Source organism: Elaeis guineensis, chromosome 13, assembly GCF_000442705.2.
Source record: "Elaeis guineensis isolate ETL-2024a chromosome 13, EG11, whole genome shotgun sequence".
In the NCBI taxonomy this organism is placed as follows: Eukaryota; Viridiplantae; Streptophyta; class Magnoliopsida; order Arecales; family Arecaceae; genus Elaeis; species Elaeis guineensis.
Genome location: NC_026005.2, coordinates 77047753 through 77062270, shown reverse-complemented (window position 1 = coordinate 77062270; position 14518 = coordinate 77047753).

The following is a 14518-nucleotide window of genomic DNA, read 5'->3' as shown; positions in this document are numbered from 1 at the left end:
GTCAAAATACATAGATCATACAAAAATCATGGATAACAATTATCCAAGAGTTAATCGGCCAACAAAATACAAAGGCCATAAAATAGATCCTAGACAAAAATAAAAAAGATTAACTATTCTAGATCTAATAGATATCATGGCTAGAGGGATTAGAATCTGAAGAGTCAGAGATATAATGAGGAGATGTAGGATCAAATCCACGGGCACAATCTCGACCACATCTGCCTCGACTATGGGTAGAAGTACTGGCACGAGTAGAGGGGCGATAGGATCTTGGAGCCTAAGAAACTACGGACTGTGCAAGAAGAAAAAGTCTGATGGTGTCCAAAAGATCCAATGCTCTCGACACAGACTGCATCAGAGTACTAAACTGAGTAGAGACAGTCTCACTGGAGCCCCTGATCTCTCTCCTCAAAAAGTCAAATCTACTCTCTAAAACTCCTCGAAGTCTAGCCACCTCTGCAAATAGGTCTGAGACCTCCATGATGTTCTCTTACGGTGGAGATGGGCTAAAGCTAAAACTTATCCCTGCAAGTCTAAAACTCTGCCTGTCAGTCTCAAAATATATCTCTCAAGCTGCTCAATATGTACAGATTGAGCAGTAAGTATCTAAAGACAGTAGAGATATGAGGGATCATGGTCTGATCTGAAACAGCCTGAGAAGTCATCCCCTGAGCAAAACCTGAGGTGGTAAACTGCTGAGATAAAATGGAGGCAACACGCTGGGACATCATCTCAATCTGATCGTCTGCCAGTCTGATCTCTGAATGATCTACTCTGCTTCCAGACTGCGATACAAAAACATGCCTCCTCACAGACTCTGAAGAATCAGTCTCGAGATCAGACACGAACTGAATATCTGGAGATGCTCAGTGATCATGAGGAGGTGAAGATGGTCCCTCCTCCTCCTCTGCTCTCTCCTCAATACCCTTTGACCAACCGCCATCAGTCTTTGAAAAATCCATACGATGCAATGTGTGATGATTGATGGTGTCAGAATGAGATAATCTGGTGACTGTCTTCTCTTCAAAACTGACTCCGAACCTCCTAAAGATCAGAGTGAGTGCCATACACTACAAGAAATTTGACTTTTTGCAATGAAATTTTTTCATCGCTAAAAATCATATTTTCGTCGCTAAAAGTATTTGCGATGAAATATATCATCGTTAAAAATTTGTAGAGAAAGCCTCATAGCAAAAGACCTTAGCGACGAAATGATTTTATTTCATCGCAAAAAATAGTAAACATAGACGACGAAGTATGTGCTGTATTAGCGACGAAAATATTTTGTCACAAGAGCTTAAATTTTTGTCGCTAAAATTGCAATGAAAAATAATTTCGTCGCTAAATATTGTGATTAAAAAAAAATATTCTCTTATTTTTTACGACGAAAACGAAATTCGTCGCAAAACTTAGCGACGGATTTCGTCGCAAACAAAATTTGTCATAAAATTTCGTCGCAATAATTGCGACGAAAAAAATATTCGTTACTATAATTGCAACGAAAAAAAAATTTGTCGCTATAATGACGACGAAATAAAAATTTCGTCGCTATAAGGCGACGAAATAAAAAAATTTATCGCCATAATTGCGACGAAATAAAAAAATTTATCGCCATAATTGCGACGAAATAAAAATTTCATCGCAAAAAGTTAAAATTTTTAGCGATGAAATTATTTTTTCGTCGCAAAAATAGCAACGAAATAAAAATTTCGTCGCTATAAGGGCGACGAAATAAAAAAATTGTCGCCATAATTGCGACGAAATAAAAATTTCGTCACAAAAAGTTAAAATTTTTAGCGATGAAACTATTTTTTCGTCGCAAAAATAGCAACGAAATAAAAATTTCGTCGCTATAAGGGTGACAAAATAAAAAAATTCATCGTCATAATTGCAACGAAATAAAAATTTCATCGCAAAAAGTTAAAATTTTTAGCGACGAAACTATTTTTTCGTCGCAAAAATAGCAACGAAATAAAAAATTTCGTCGCAATGTATAATAAAAATTTTACTTTTTTGGGTTCATAATTTTTTTGCGACGAAATATTAATTTCGTCGCTAAAATAAATTTTGGATAAAAAATAAAATTTTTATTTTTTTTTCAAAAAAAATCTGCTCAAATACAAATTCTCTGATCAAACATATTTTAAATAAACAGTATATTAACACAACAAAAATATTCTAAGTCAAAAGACCAATTCCAAATATCAAAAAGTTTCATAACCATCTTTGTCATATACAAAAATATAAGTCCATACATATTTTAAATTTAAAATAACTACAAACTAGGTATGATCTGACTCGTTGCCCTCGTTTCCTTCTCCAGGCGTCGATCCCTGATCCGATATGTGTCGCGATGGTGGTGCAGAGGCGGCATCATGTGACTGTAGAGGTGCTAACTCAGAAGCATCAATACCAGCCATCCCGCCATCGCAGCTACTATCCTCTCGAGCATCTGACTACGATTCATCCAGTAACTAATCTGATCTTGCATCATGCTCATGGATGTCCTAACTGCCTCTGGCACTGATGCATTATTAGACCGGTCGGATGACGAACTGCATGATTTTTTGGACCGCATGCTATGACCAGATCCTAGCTGCCGTCCAGGATGGTATCCAAAATCGTATCATCTGTCATCAAACAAACCTGCTGCGATCCAGTATCACCGTCAGATCCCATCTCCCTCGTCGCCTGGTCTCTCAATTCTAACATTTTTTCTTCACAATAAACCAAATAAAATCATAAATTTTTTTCAAACTCTTTAAAAGTATTCAAAATGTAGAGTAATGAACATATATCATGTATCACTAAATGCATATAACAAAAAAAAATATATGGTTTATAAATTGATAGAGATGTACCTGTAAGGAGATGATGCTGCGGTACCATGACCTCCGGTTGGGCAAGCTCTGACTGAGCACTAGTCTGCTCTGTAAACTCGGGCAACTGAGTCTCATCTAAATCTTCTGACTCATCATGCAAAATGCTAAAGTGAGGATGTGTATCATCAAGCGAAGCCTGCTGCCTACCTCGTGAATATCTACGTCCAGGACCAGTCATGATGCTGCAATGATGACATGGCAAGTCTTATTACATCATCATAAATCACATGGCAAGGTGGCCCTCAGTTAAGTTGCTGGAAGATCATGCTTTGCAACAACCTTGGATTGAAATGCACATGGCAGGGAAGAAGTACGACGGTTATGGGAAAAAAATGCAACTTTCTTAACCTTTAGAATGTATTGTAATGTTATCACTTACTGATAGAACTCATCCCCGCCCATTTCCATTCTTAATAGCTATATAGCAAGAACCGTGCAAAGAAAACACTTAGGTAAAAGGCACGAAATATGCGCTTAATCAAACTGAACCCGCGCTAATTGACCAGATCAAAAGCTTGGACTCATCTCGTAATAAAGTCCATTAAAATGAATCCTACATTGAATAAGTGGTTAAAAGAAAATTGTTTACTGTTGCATACATATCCATATGCATATATGCACCTATTGATGCACAAAAATATATAGACACGCAGCTGCTGCCCCAACTTGATGGTTCCATCATGTGACACAAAAGATCCCAGTGTTTGTTCATTAAAATTTTTGCAAAAATAAATGCAGTATAAGAACAAAATTAGACCAATAATCTCATTCCAGCCGACAAGAATGAGTGGGTGTGATTCAGCAAGTTCCTGGGTGTCCCACTAAATTGCATCACGACACCACACTAGATTCCTTCTCCATCAGTAGAACCTGAAAATGCCGCAACATTTTAGTCCCATACTAGCTAGAGAACTTGAGAGAAGAAAGCAACGCGTTCATCAAAGATAAATTGATACAGACGGCAGCTTCTTAGTACAGATTCTCCCCTGAAATTGGCTCAGAGACAAATCTAAGTTCCTTTACGAAGACAAAATATTGCATCCAGAAATACTGACAACCAACCAAATTTAAAGCAAAATTCAGTAAATATTGAGTTATAGCTACTTATCCAAAATTTTCTACCTGTTTAGATTCTTCAATTGGAATGAAGATTATGTCCTGCTCAAGAACTGACAAGAAAATGAGCAGGTCTATTGATGAATTCAAGGACAAATACAAAAATAGACAACAAAAAAATAAAAGGAGACAGTTCTATCTATATCTTCATAATCTCCAAATGATTACCACATCTCCTCTTCGACCACATATATAGCAACATTTCTTTTTCAATATTCTCTACCTGGTTCAAATACCAGAGCCTTTTAATAAATTTGCATTCAGGTAATTAGGTTCAAAGCTGTCCCTTTTAAGTTTTATCATCAGCTGACCATAATTCATAGCATAAAAAAAACTTCAAGTCACTTTATACGATTCCTGTTTCCAGACAATCTTCCACCTCTGGTGGTAACTGGTTCCACTTACCTATATAGAACTGGCTTGCTTGGTTAAAAGTTAAAACACAACATGGAACCTCGATAACTTTCAACCAGAAATGGGGTCAAAAAAGATAGTAGAGTACTATTAGAATCATAATAATCTAATTGGAGCTCTGTGCAGAGGAAACTTGCCCAAAAGATTGAAGCGTTGCCCCACAGTTTGGTATAATTTCTCAACAGAAGTTTCCACAAGCCCAAGGCAGAAAATGTTTAAAATGCTATAATTTGATAGGTACAATGCATATAAGAAAATTTCTCACAGAAAGGGTAATTGAAAAATTAGATCCATTTCAAAAATTAGACTAACAAAATTGAAAGGACAGAAAGGGGAGTTGGTGAAAGAATCGAAGGAGGGAGTTGTCTCATGGTGTGGGCTGTCTGTAGGAATGAACACCTGTGTTGAGACACACATAGTAAAGCAGCAAGATGCTACTGAAAACAGACAGAGGAAACGGCACCCATGAGTAGAATTAGTGTAGACCTTTCATTCTATTATGACGGTAGGCGGCGGTAGGCCGAAGCGGTAGGCGGCGGCGGGGGACGGGAGGCCAAAGCGGCAGGCGACGCCGCGGAAGGGGGCAGCGTGGGCGAGGCGGAAGAGGGGCAGAAGAGGAAGAAGATGATGAAGGAGAGGGCTCTAGGTTAGGGTTTCGAGGGATTGAAGGGAACCGGAGGGAAGGAGGCAGAGAAGAGGGAGGATTCGAGGGACCGAGTTTGGGAGGGGAGGAGGAGGAGGTCGGAGTCGGAGAGGAAGCGGAGGGAGAGGAAAACGGTGGAGGCGAGGAGGGAGAGGACAGGCGAGGAGGGAAACGGTGGGGGAGGAGGGAGATGGCGACACAGTGGAGACCGAGAGGGAGACGGTGTGCGGAGGAGAGGGTGGCGAGGTGGGAGGGAGATGGCGCGCTGGGAGGTGGGCTCGATCAGCGACGGGGGGCGGGCTCGAGCGGCGATGGTGGCGGGGAGGGAGGGCTCGACGACGGTGGGGAGGGAGAGAGAGAGAGGATGGTGGCGGGGAGGGAGAGAACTTACCGGGAAGGACGATCGGCGATCGGGAGGGAGAAAATTTGGACGACCGCGGCGGAGATCGGGGAGGGAGAAATCAACAGGTTTATTTTCAATTAGGGCAAAATATCAAAGGGGTTTTTTTTATTTAATTAAAAAATATGTAGCGACGAAATACATTTGTTGCTAAAAATAAATATTCTGTCGCAAAAAAATATTTTTTTTGCAACAAAAATTTTTTTGTCGAAATGATTAATTTTTTGCAACGAAAATTTAATTTCGTCGCAAATATAAAAAATGATCGTAAAATCAAGTTTTTCCCAACGAAATAAATATTTCATCGCATAAAATCAATTTTTTTGCGACGTAATTATTTTCGCCGTAAAAAAAAATTAGCAACAAAAAATTTTTCCGTCGCCAAAAAAAATATTTTTTTACGATTAAAAAAATTTTGTCGCTAAAGATCAATTTCTAGCAACGAAATTTAAATTTTCGTCGCAAAATATTCAAATTTTTCAACAAAATAAAATTTAGCGACGCAATAGTTTCGTCGCTAAATATAAATAAAATTGATCGCAAAAGCCTTTCTTTTTTGCAACGAAATATCAATTTCGTCGTAAAAAATATAATTTTTTTGCGACAAATTTTTTTTTTATCGCAAAAAAATATTTTTTTACTACGAAAAAAAATATTTCATCACAAAAAAAATTATTTTTTGCAACAAAAAAAAAATTCGTCGCTAAAAATCAACTTCTAGCAACAAAAATAAAAATTTCGTTGCAAAAGATATAACTTTTTGCAACGCAATTTTTTTCGTCGCAAATACCTGATTTTTGGGGATGAAATTTAAATTTCGTTGCAAAAGCTTAGTTATTTGCGACGAAATAAATTTCGTCGCTAAAATTTCATCGTTAAAAGTCAAATTTCTTGTAGTGATACCATAAGGCAAGTGAGCCTTAGACCTGTTCAGGATCTCTCTCATGGCCTCAAACATTAAAGCAGGAAGGTTCAAGGGGGTCTCGATGATCACATGGTACATGATGCAAATGTTCCTACCAGATAGGAGGTCATATCTGTCACTCCTAGGGACAAACAGTTTGGTTACCATGTGATGTAACAGCCTCATCTCCACTGAAAGTATCTTGGCTTCTAATTTATTTAAACTACCAGTAAAAGTTCTGCCTAAGATAGCATTAATTCTTTCTTCTTTAATTGGGAGCTTTATATTAGTATAGCCTTCACAAGGCAAGTGCAGAATTTATCCCAAATGCAAAGGATCAAGAATAATATCAACACCTTTCACTATAGACTTTACTGTTCATTGAAGTAACTTAAATTCAAATAAAATTATCTGACCAGATCAACATAAGTGTTTTCTTTCAATAGACAGTAAAACTCCCATCTTTGATTTTTAATCTTTGTTCCAACGGAGAACCCTTCTTTTTCAAAAAACTTGAAATCTATATTCTTCTCGAATTTCACTTTTCGATCAAAGAGAGGTACCTTGCTTGGACTGATTAAGGACTGTGTAGAAGCTGAAGCAGGACTTGGAGCTGAGATTGGAGAAGGAGAGGGCTCGGTTGCCATTCTTTTTCTGCGCTCAGTCTCTTCCAACCTGCGAACAGATTTTCTTCTCTGTGGGAGCTTCATTTTGGGAGCCATTTAGACAAGAAGGACTTGCAAGGAGTTTAGGAGACTAAATGAGGTAGAGAGGAAAGATTTTAGTAGAAAAGCCAAGATTTTAGAGAGGTGAAGCACCAATTTGGAGAAGAGAGGTGGAATCTAGGGCAAGCTCGAACCGTCCAAACGAGGAAGAAAGAGGAGAGAAAGTTGGTTTCTGAATGGACGATTTAAAAGGTGAAAATCGGTGGGAAGAGAGATTTGAGAGAAATCTTCGATTTGAGGGAGAAGAGAGGGAGAGCTTTCGTTCGGTGGAGGGAAGAAGAAGAAGGGCTAAGTCGACTCAAAGAAAATTTCACAATAAAAAGAGAGCATCCGAAGAATTTTGACAGAATTACAAGTTTACCCTAGGATCGACCCTGGGGTCGACTCATGGCACAGAAAAATTCATAAGAATGATGAAAAATTTGAAAAAATTTAAAACTTTGAGAAAAAAGTGTCTACCTAGAGATTGATCATGTGAAGTACAGTTTTGAGCTTTTAAGAGAAAAGAAGAAATGAGAATTGAGCTCAACAAATTTGGTTCAATAAATTTTTGGTATTAAGAACTTGAAATTAGAGAGATACTTAACTGATGGATCAAGGATTCCTAGTTCTCTTCTAATTTCACAAAATCTATTTTCACTTAAGACCTTGGTAAAAATGTCAGCCAATTATTTTTCAGTACATACATAGTCAAGAATTATATTATTATTTTGAACATGTTCTCTTATAAAATGATATCTAATTTCAATATTTTTGATCTAGAGTGTTAAATTGGATTTTTAGTTAGATTGATAGCACTAGTGTTATCACATCTTATGGAAGTTTTATTGAGTTTGATGTCAAATCCTCAAGTTGTTGCTTAATCCATAAGATTTGAACACAACAACTTCCGGCTGCAATGTATTTGGCCTCGGCCATAGATAATGCCACCGAATTTTGCTTCTTGCAAAACTAATAGATTAAGTTAACTCCAAAAAATTGGCAAGTTTCACTAGTACTTTTTCTATCTAATCTACATCCAGCAAAATCGACATCTGAATATCCTATCAAGTCAATTAATGAGTCCTTAGAATACCATAGTCCTAGAGTTTGTGTATCATTTAAATATCTAAGGATTCTTTTAACCGCATTCAAGTGTGATTCTTTTAGATTTGATTGAAAGCGAGCACAAAGACATACACTAAACATAATATCTGGTCTACTAACAGTTAAATACAATAGAGAACCAATCATGCCTCTATAAAATTTTAAGTCTACATGTTTATCTCCTTCATCCTTGTCAAGCTTACATGATGAGTTCATGGGTGTACCAATTGCTTTGGAACCCTCCATTCTAAATCTTTTGAGTAGTTCTCTTGTATATTTATTTTGAGTGATAGAGATTCCTTCCTTTGTTTGTTTGATTTGGAGTCCGAGGAAGAATGTAAGTTCTCCCATCATGCTCATCTCGAACTCTCCCTGCATGAGCTTAGCAAAATCTTGATAAAGAGTTTCATTAGTAGATCCAAAAATAATGTCATCAACGTATATTTGTATAACTAAGATATCATATTGATTTCTTTTAATGAAAAGGGTTGTGTCTACATTTTCTCTTGAAAAACTATTATTAAGCAGAAATTTACTTAGTCTTTCATACCAAGCCCTAGGTACTTGTTTCAAACTATATAATGCTTTGTTTAATTTAAAAATATGATAAAGAAAAGCATATTTTCAAAATCGGAAGGTTGTTCTACATAAACTTCTTTAGCAATATATCCATTTAGAAAAATACTTTTGACATCCATTTGAAATAACTTAAAATTCATAAAGCAAGCATATGCAAGTAAAAGTCTAATTGCTTCTAATCTAGCAACAGATGCAAAGATCTCATCAAAATCAATTTTCTCTTCTTGATTATAATCTTTTGCAACCAATCTTGCTTTATTTCTAATTATATTTTTATGTTCATCCAGTTTATTTCTATATACCCATTTTGTGCCAATTACTGGATAATTTTAGGTCTTGATACTAAAGTCCATACATTATTTCTTTCGAATTGATTAAGTTCTTCTTGCATTGCATTTATCCAATTATAATCTTTTTCAGCTTCATCTATGATTTTAGGTTCAAAATGAGAAATAAATCAAAATGATTGTATGCATCTCTAAGAGAGGAACGAGTTTTTATTCCATGTGTAGGATCACCAATGATCAATTCTTTTGGGTGATTGTGATCATACCTCAATTCTTTAAGTAGATCATTTGAGCCTTGAGGTTGTTCTTATTGTTCTTCACCTTCATCCTCTTGTTTGTTTTATATTCTTTTTCATTTTGAATTGTTGAGTCTTTTAGGATGATCTCCTTCATCCCTTCTATAAGAAGATCTGCATCATCAATACCTTCATTCTTCCTTGAAGGAAGATCGTTAGTTTCATCAAAAACAACATGCATTGACTCCTCTACTACTAAAGTTCTTTTGTTGAAAACTCTAAAAGCTTTGCTAGAAGAGGAGTAACCTAGAAAAATAGCTTTATCGAATTTTGCATCAAATTTTTCTAGTCTTTCTTTACCATTATTCAAAAAAAACATCGACAACCAAAAACATAAAAATATGCAATGTTTGATTTTCTTCCTTTCCAAAGCTCATAGGAAGTTTTTTTTAAAATTGATCTAATTAAAGCATGGTTTAATATGTAACATGCCGTGTTAATTGCTTCCGTCCAAAAATATCTTGGGAGATTGCTTTCACATAGCATGGTACGAACCATTTCTTCGAGGATTCTATTTTTTCTTTCTACTATCCCATTTTGTTGGGATGTCCTAGTGATGAGAAGTTGTGGTCAATACCTTTTTCATTACAAAACTTTTCAAAATCTTGATTTTCAAATTCGATTCCATGATCACTTCGAATATTTTGAATTAAAAATTTTTTGCATTAGTGACTTTTCGATAAAATTTTGAGAACATATGAAAAGTTTCATCCTTATGTACCAAAAAGAAGACTCATGTAAAACGAGAGAAATCATCAATAATCACATAGCTATATCATTTTCCACCTAGACTAGTAGTTATAGTGGATCCAAATAAATCCATGTGCAATAGTTCTAATGCCTAGAAGTTGAAACAATATTTTTAGATTTGAATAAGACTCTTATTTATTTACCCAGTTGGCATGCATTACAAATTCTATCCTTTTCAAAATTCAATTTGGGTAAGTCGATAATCAATTCTTTTTTAATAATTTTGAAAGTGAATGCATGCTAATATGTGCAAGCCTACGATGTCAAAGCCAACTAGTCTCATTAATCTTGGCATTCAAGGCTACTAGGCATTGCATATTTATTTTGGAAAGATCATTCAAATCTACCATATAAACATTATCATGTCTATGCCTAATAAATTTAATGCCTTCACCAATAGGACTAGTTACTATGCAAAATGAAGATTCAAAAATGACTTTGTATCCCTTTTCACAAAATTGACTGATGCTTAATAGATTATATTTCAAACCATCTACTAACAAAATATTTTTAATGTATTTGGAGGGAGTGATACCAATGTTACCTATATCGATGATTTTTTCTTTGCTATTGTCTCCAAAGGTGACCATCCCTCCATCTTTTGCATCAAATGTGATGAATTAGAATTCATCACCGATCATGTGTCTTGAGCACCTACTATCAAGATACCATTTTCGATTTGTTCTTTGGGATGCAAGACACACCTGCATGCAAAAATCAAGTTTTCACTTTAGCTATCCAAACTTTCTTGGATCCTTTTTGGTTAGTTACAGTGGTTTCTTTTGAAACCCATATTTTTTTATATTAAAATTTTCAGATTTGTTAAAAAATATGTATAGGATTTGTGTCCTACTTTACCATATTTAAAATAAGTAATATTTGAAAACTTGTTGCATGATGAGTTTACAAAGATATTTTTCAAAAATTTTTATTTCTTTAAAGGATTATATCCAAGACCGGCTTTATCATAAATGACTTTTTAATTGTCAAGTATCATTTGAAGTTTATTTGAACTTAAAGTAAATTTTTAACTATTGGTTTTAACTTGGCAGTCTCATTTTTTAAGTTCAGATTTTTTGAGATAAGATTGATTTTTCATTTGAAATAATCTCATTTTCTTTTAGTAAAGATTGATTCTTTGATTTTAATTTTTATTTTTTACCCTAGTTTTTTAGTTCATCAATTAGATCATAAAACGCTTCATGAAGTTCTTCAAAGGTAAAATCATTAGGAGTTTCAGTGTTTACCTCATTTTCATGTGCCATAAGGCACAAGTTGGCTTGTTCATTTGAATCTTTTTCTTCGGAGCTTGACTCATCACTTCCGCTCCATATAGCCGTCATAGCTTTTTTCTTGTACTTCTTGGGATCCTTCTTAAGTTGTGGATATTCAGACTTAAAGTGTCCCGCTTCTTACATTCATAACAAATAAGGGATTGCTCCTTATCTTTCTCTTTGCTATGTTCCCCTTTTGTAGGTGGCATCTTCCTCATTCTTTGTCTTCTTTTCTTCAAAAATTTTTTAAACTTTCTAGTAATGAGGGCCATTTCTTCATCCTGCTCTTCATTTTTCGTATTATCGAATTTCTCATCAAGTTGAGTAGTAGATTGGAGGGCGATTGTCCTCTTCTTTTTGACATCTTCTTCTTGATGTTGTTTCATACTTAGCTCGTGTGTCATTAGCGATCCTAGAAGCTCCTCCAAGGATAAGATATTCAAATCTTTGACTTTTTGGATTGCAGTCATTTTGGCCTCCCAAGTCCTTGGTAAAGACCTAAGAATCTTTCTCACGAGATCACTGTTAGAATAAACTTACCAAGACTTTTTAGACATTAATAATATCAGTAAAATGAGTAAACATTTCAGTTATTGATTCATCATGCTCCATTTTAAAGAGTTCATATTTATGCACAAGCATGTTAATTTTTGATTCCTTCACTTGATTAGTTCCTTCATCAGTTACTTCTAATCTATCCATATTTTCTTAGCTGACATGCATGTTGAAATATGACTGAATTCATTAGCATCTAGAGCACAATATAAAATATTTATGGCTTTTGTATTAAGTTGAGCCATTTTCTTGTCAACCTCATCCCATTCTTTTTCGGATTTGGTTGATTTCATGCCATCAATTATTTTAGTGGATGTGTGTGGTCCATTTACTATGATACTCCATATATCATAGTCAAGTACTTGAATAAAGATTTTCATCCGAGCTTTCCAATAGGTATAATTTGATCCATTGAAAAGTAGAGGTCAGTTTATGGACTGCCTCTCGGCTAGTGAAGCACCAACTTGAATTGCCATAGATCTTTAGCTCTTTGATAGTTAAATCAAAGTAGGGCTAGAGCACCGAGCTCTGATATCACTTGTTGTCCAGCTATGCAACCCAAAAGGGGGGATGAATTAGATTTTTAAAAATTTAAATTTAATCTAGAACCATAAGGATTAAGTAATAAAAGGCAAGTTAGTTGAAGTGAGTGATTTAAGCAAAGTGAAGATATTAGATACAAGAGTGTAAGAAGAAAAAAAAAATAAGATAGAGAACAAGTAAGCACACCACAAACAACTAAGATTTAAAGTAGTTCGGTGCCAACCTTGCACCTACATCCACTCTCCAAGCTCCTACTTGGGAATTCAAATCACTAAACCGTATTCAACAAGAATACAACGTCGGTACCTCCGACTCTAGCTATCCCAAGCTAGAATACTTATTTTTCGGATACAAGCCAACCCAATACAATCCGATTCAAGGTTCGGATCAACTTTTTCACATTTTGAAACCTTCCAAAACTAAAGATCAATTCAAAAATAGAGTATAACAGTTAACCATACAAAAATACAAATATAGCTCCTTTAATGAGTAAATAAAATTTTAAATTACTTTACACAATAAGAAGGAAGCTTTTCTAATTTTTCTCAAGGTGGTTGAAGACTTGAATGAGCTTTTGAAAAGTTGGTGAACTTGAAATAAAAGTTTCTTTAACTTTAAGAGGGCTCTTTGCTTAGGGCTGAAATGAATGCTTGAAAATCCTCTTCAAAACTTCTTTTTTTTCCTTTAAGTGCCTTTTATAGCTTCAAATGATGGTGGAGAGTGATCTGAATAGTTTTTGAGCCGTTGGAGATCATTAAATGAGCATTAAATGTGTCAAAACGAGCTGAAAAACTAGCCATTATGGAGTTTTTTTCGTCGCAGAGATCGACTCATAGAGTCGACTCATACACATGAGTCGACTCATGGGGTCGACTTTTGTGGCACAGAACAGAAAATGATTGTTCTGTAATTTTAACGTGCACAACAATAGAGGTCAACTCATGCACAAGGGTCAACTCATGGGTCGACTCAATTGGGTGTGCCAGTCAAAAAACAGCATGTCGTTCTGTCCTATTTGACATGAGTCGACTCATGGGGTCGACTCAATTTTATAAATATTTTTTTCTTTCAAAATATATATCCAAAAAGTATGAAATTTCTCCAATAGATCACAAATCTTCTGTTCTTGCTCTTGAGACTTTCGAGTTAGGACTTGGTGAAATTATGATTTTGCTCCTGAAAAATAATAAATCTTTTTTCAAGCTAAAATCATTAGTAACCCCCTCAAATGCTTTGTAATCATCAAAATTAATTCAAGGAGCAACACTTCATCCGCATTGTATTTCAACCTTTCAAATCTATCTCATGGATTACCCTAGTCGAGTCTTTGCTAAATTAAAATACAGCATACATCAACTCCAATAATCCAAAGAAGTCAATCCTATCTTGATCCACACACAGACTTCGTAATACTTGACCGTACCCAATAGCCTTCCGTTACTGAATTAAAAATTCAGATAGTCCGGCATTAAAGTACAGTGAGTTGCTTGCAAGTCACAATGGTGATTTCAGGTCTGAAGGACACTTATACCCATGTTTTCACGAGCAGCTCTTGACAGCAAAATACTCAGTAGGTGAGTCACTTGTTCAGTGATGATGTACCTCTACATCTCATCTGTAAGCCATACCAGTGTCACCACACTCCTTGGTTAAGAGGATAACCAACCCATATAGCACACAACGATCTCTACTCGATAAACGTCATCGTTCTGTAATGACGTGTCATTTAGTCGCGGACATGTTAAGAACTATACGATAAATCTTCTCTTTATCGCACACTAACATAGTTCTAAAGACTTCATCACAACACAAGAGTTCAAGAAAAATGTAACTTTGTGATGAAAACTACCAGAATAATTTTTATTCAATAATCAATAATTCATATACAAAGATGAACTCAATCGTCACACCATTGATTTTAGGACACAATTCTCAATAACTCCCACTTGGACTAAAGCCAATCGGACAGTATCTTATACCCATCTTCCATTTGAAATCATCGAACTCTTTGATCTTGAGAGCTTTAGTGAAGGGATCGACTAGATTCTCCTTTTCGTCATT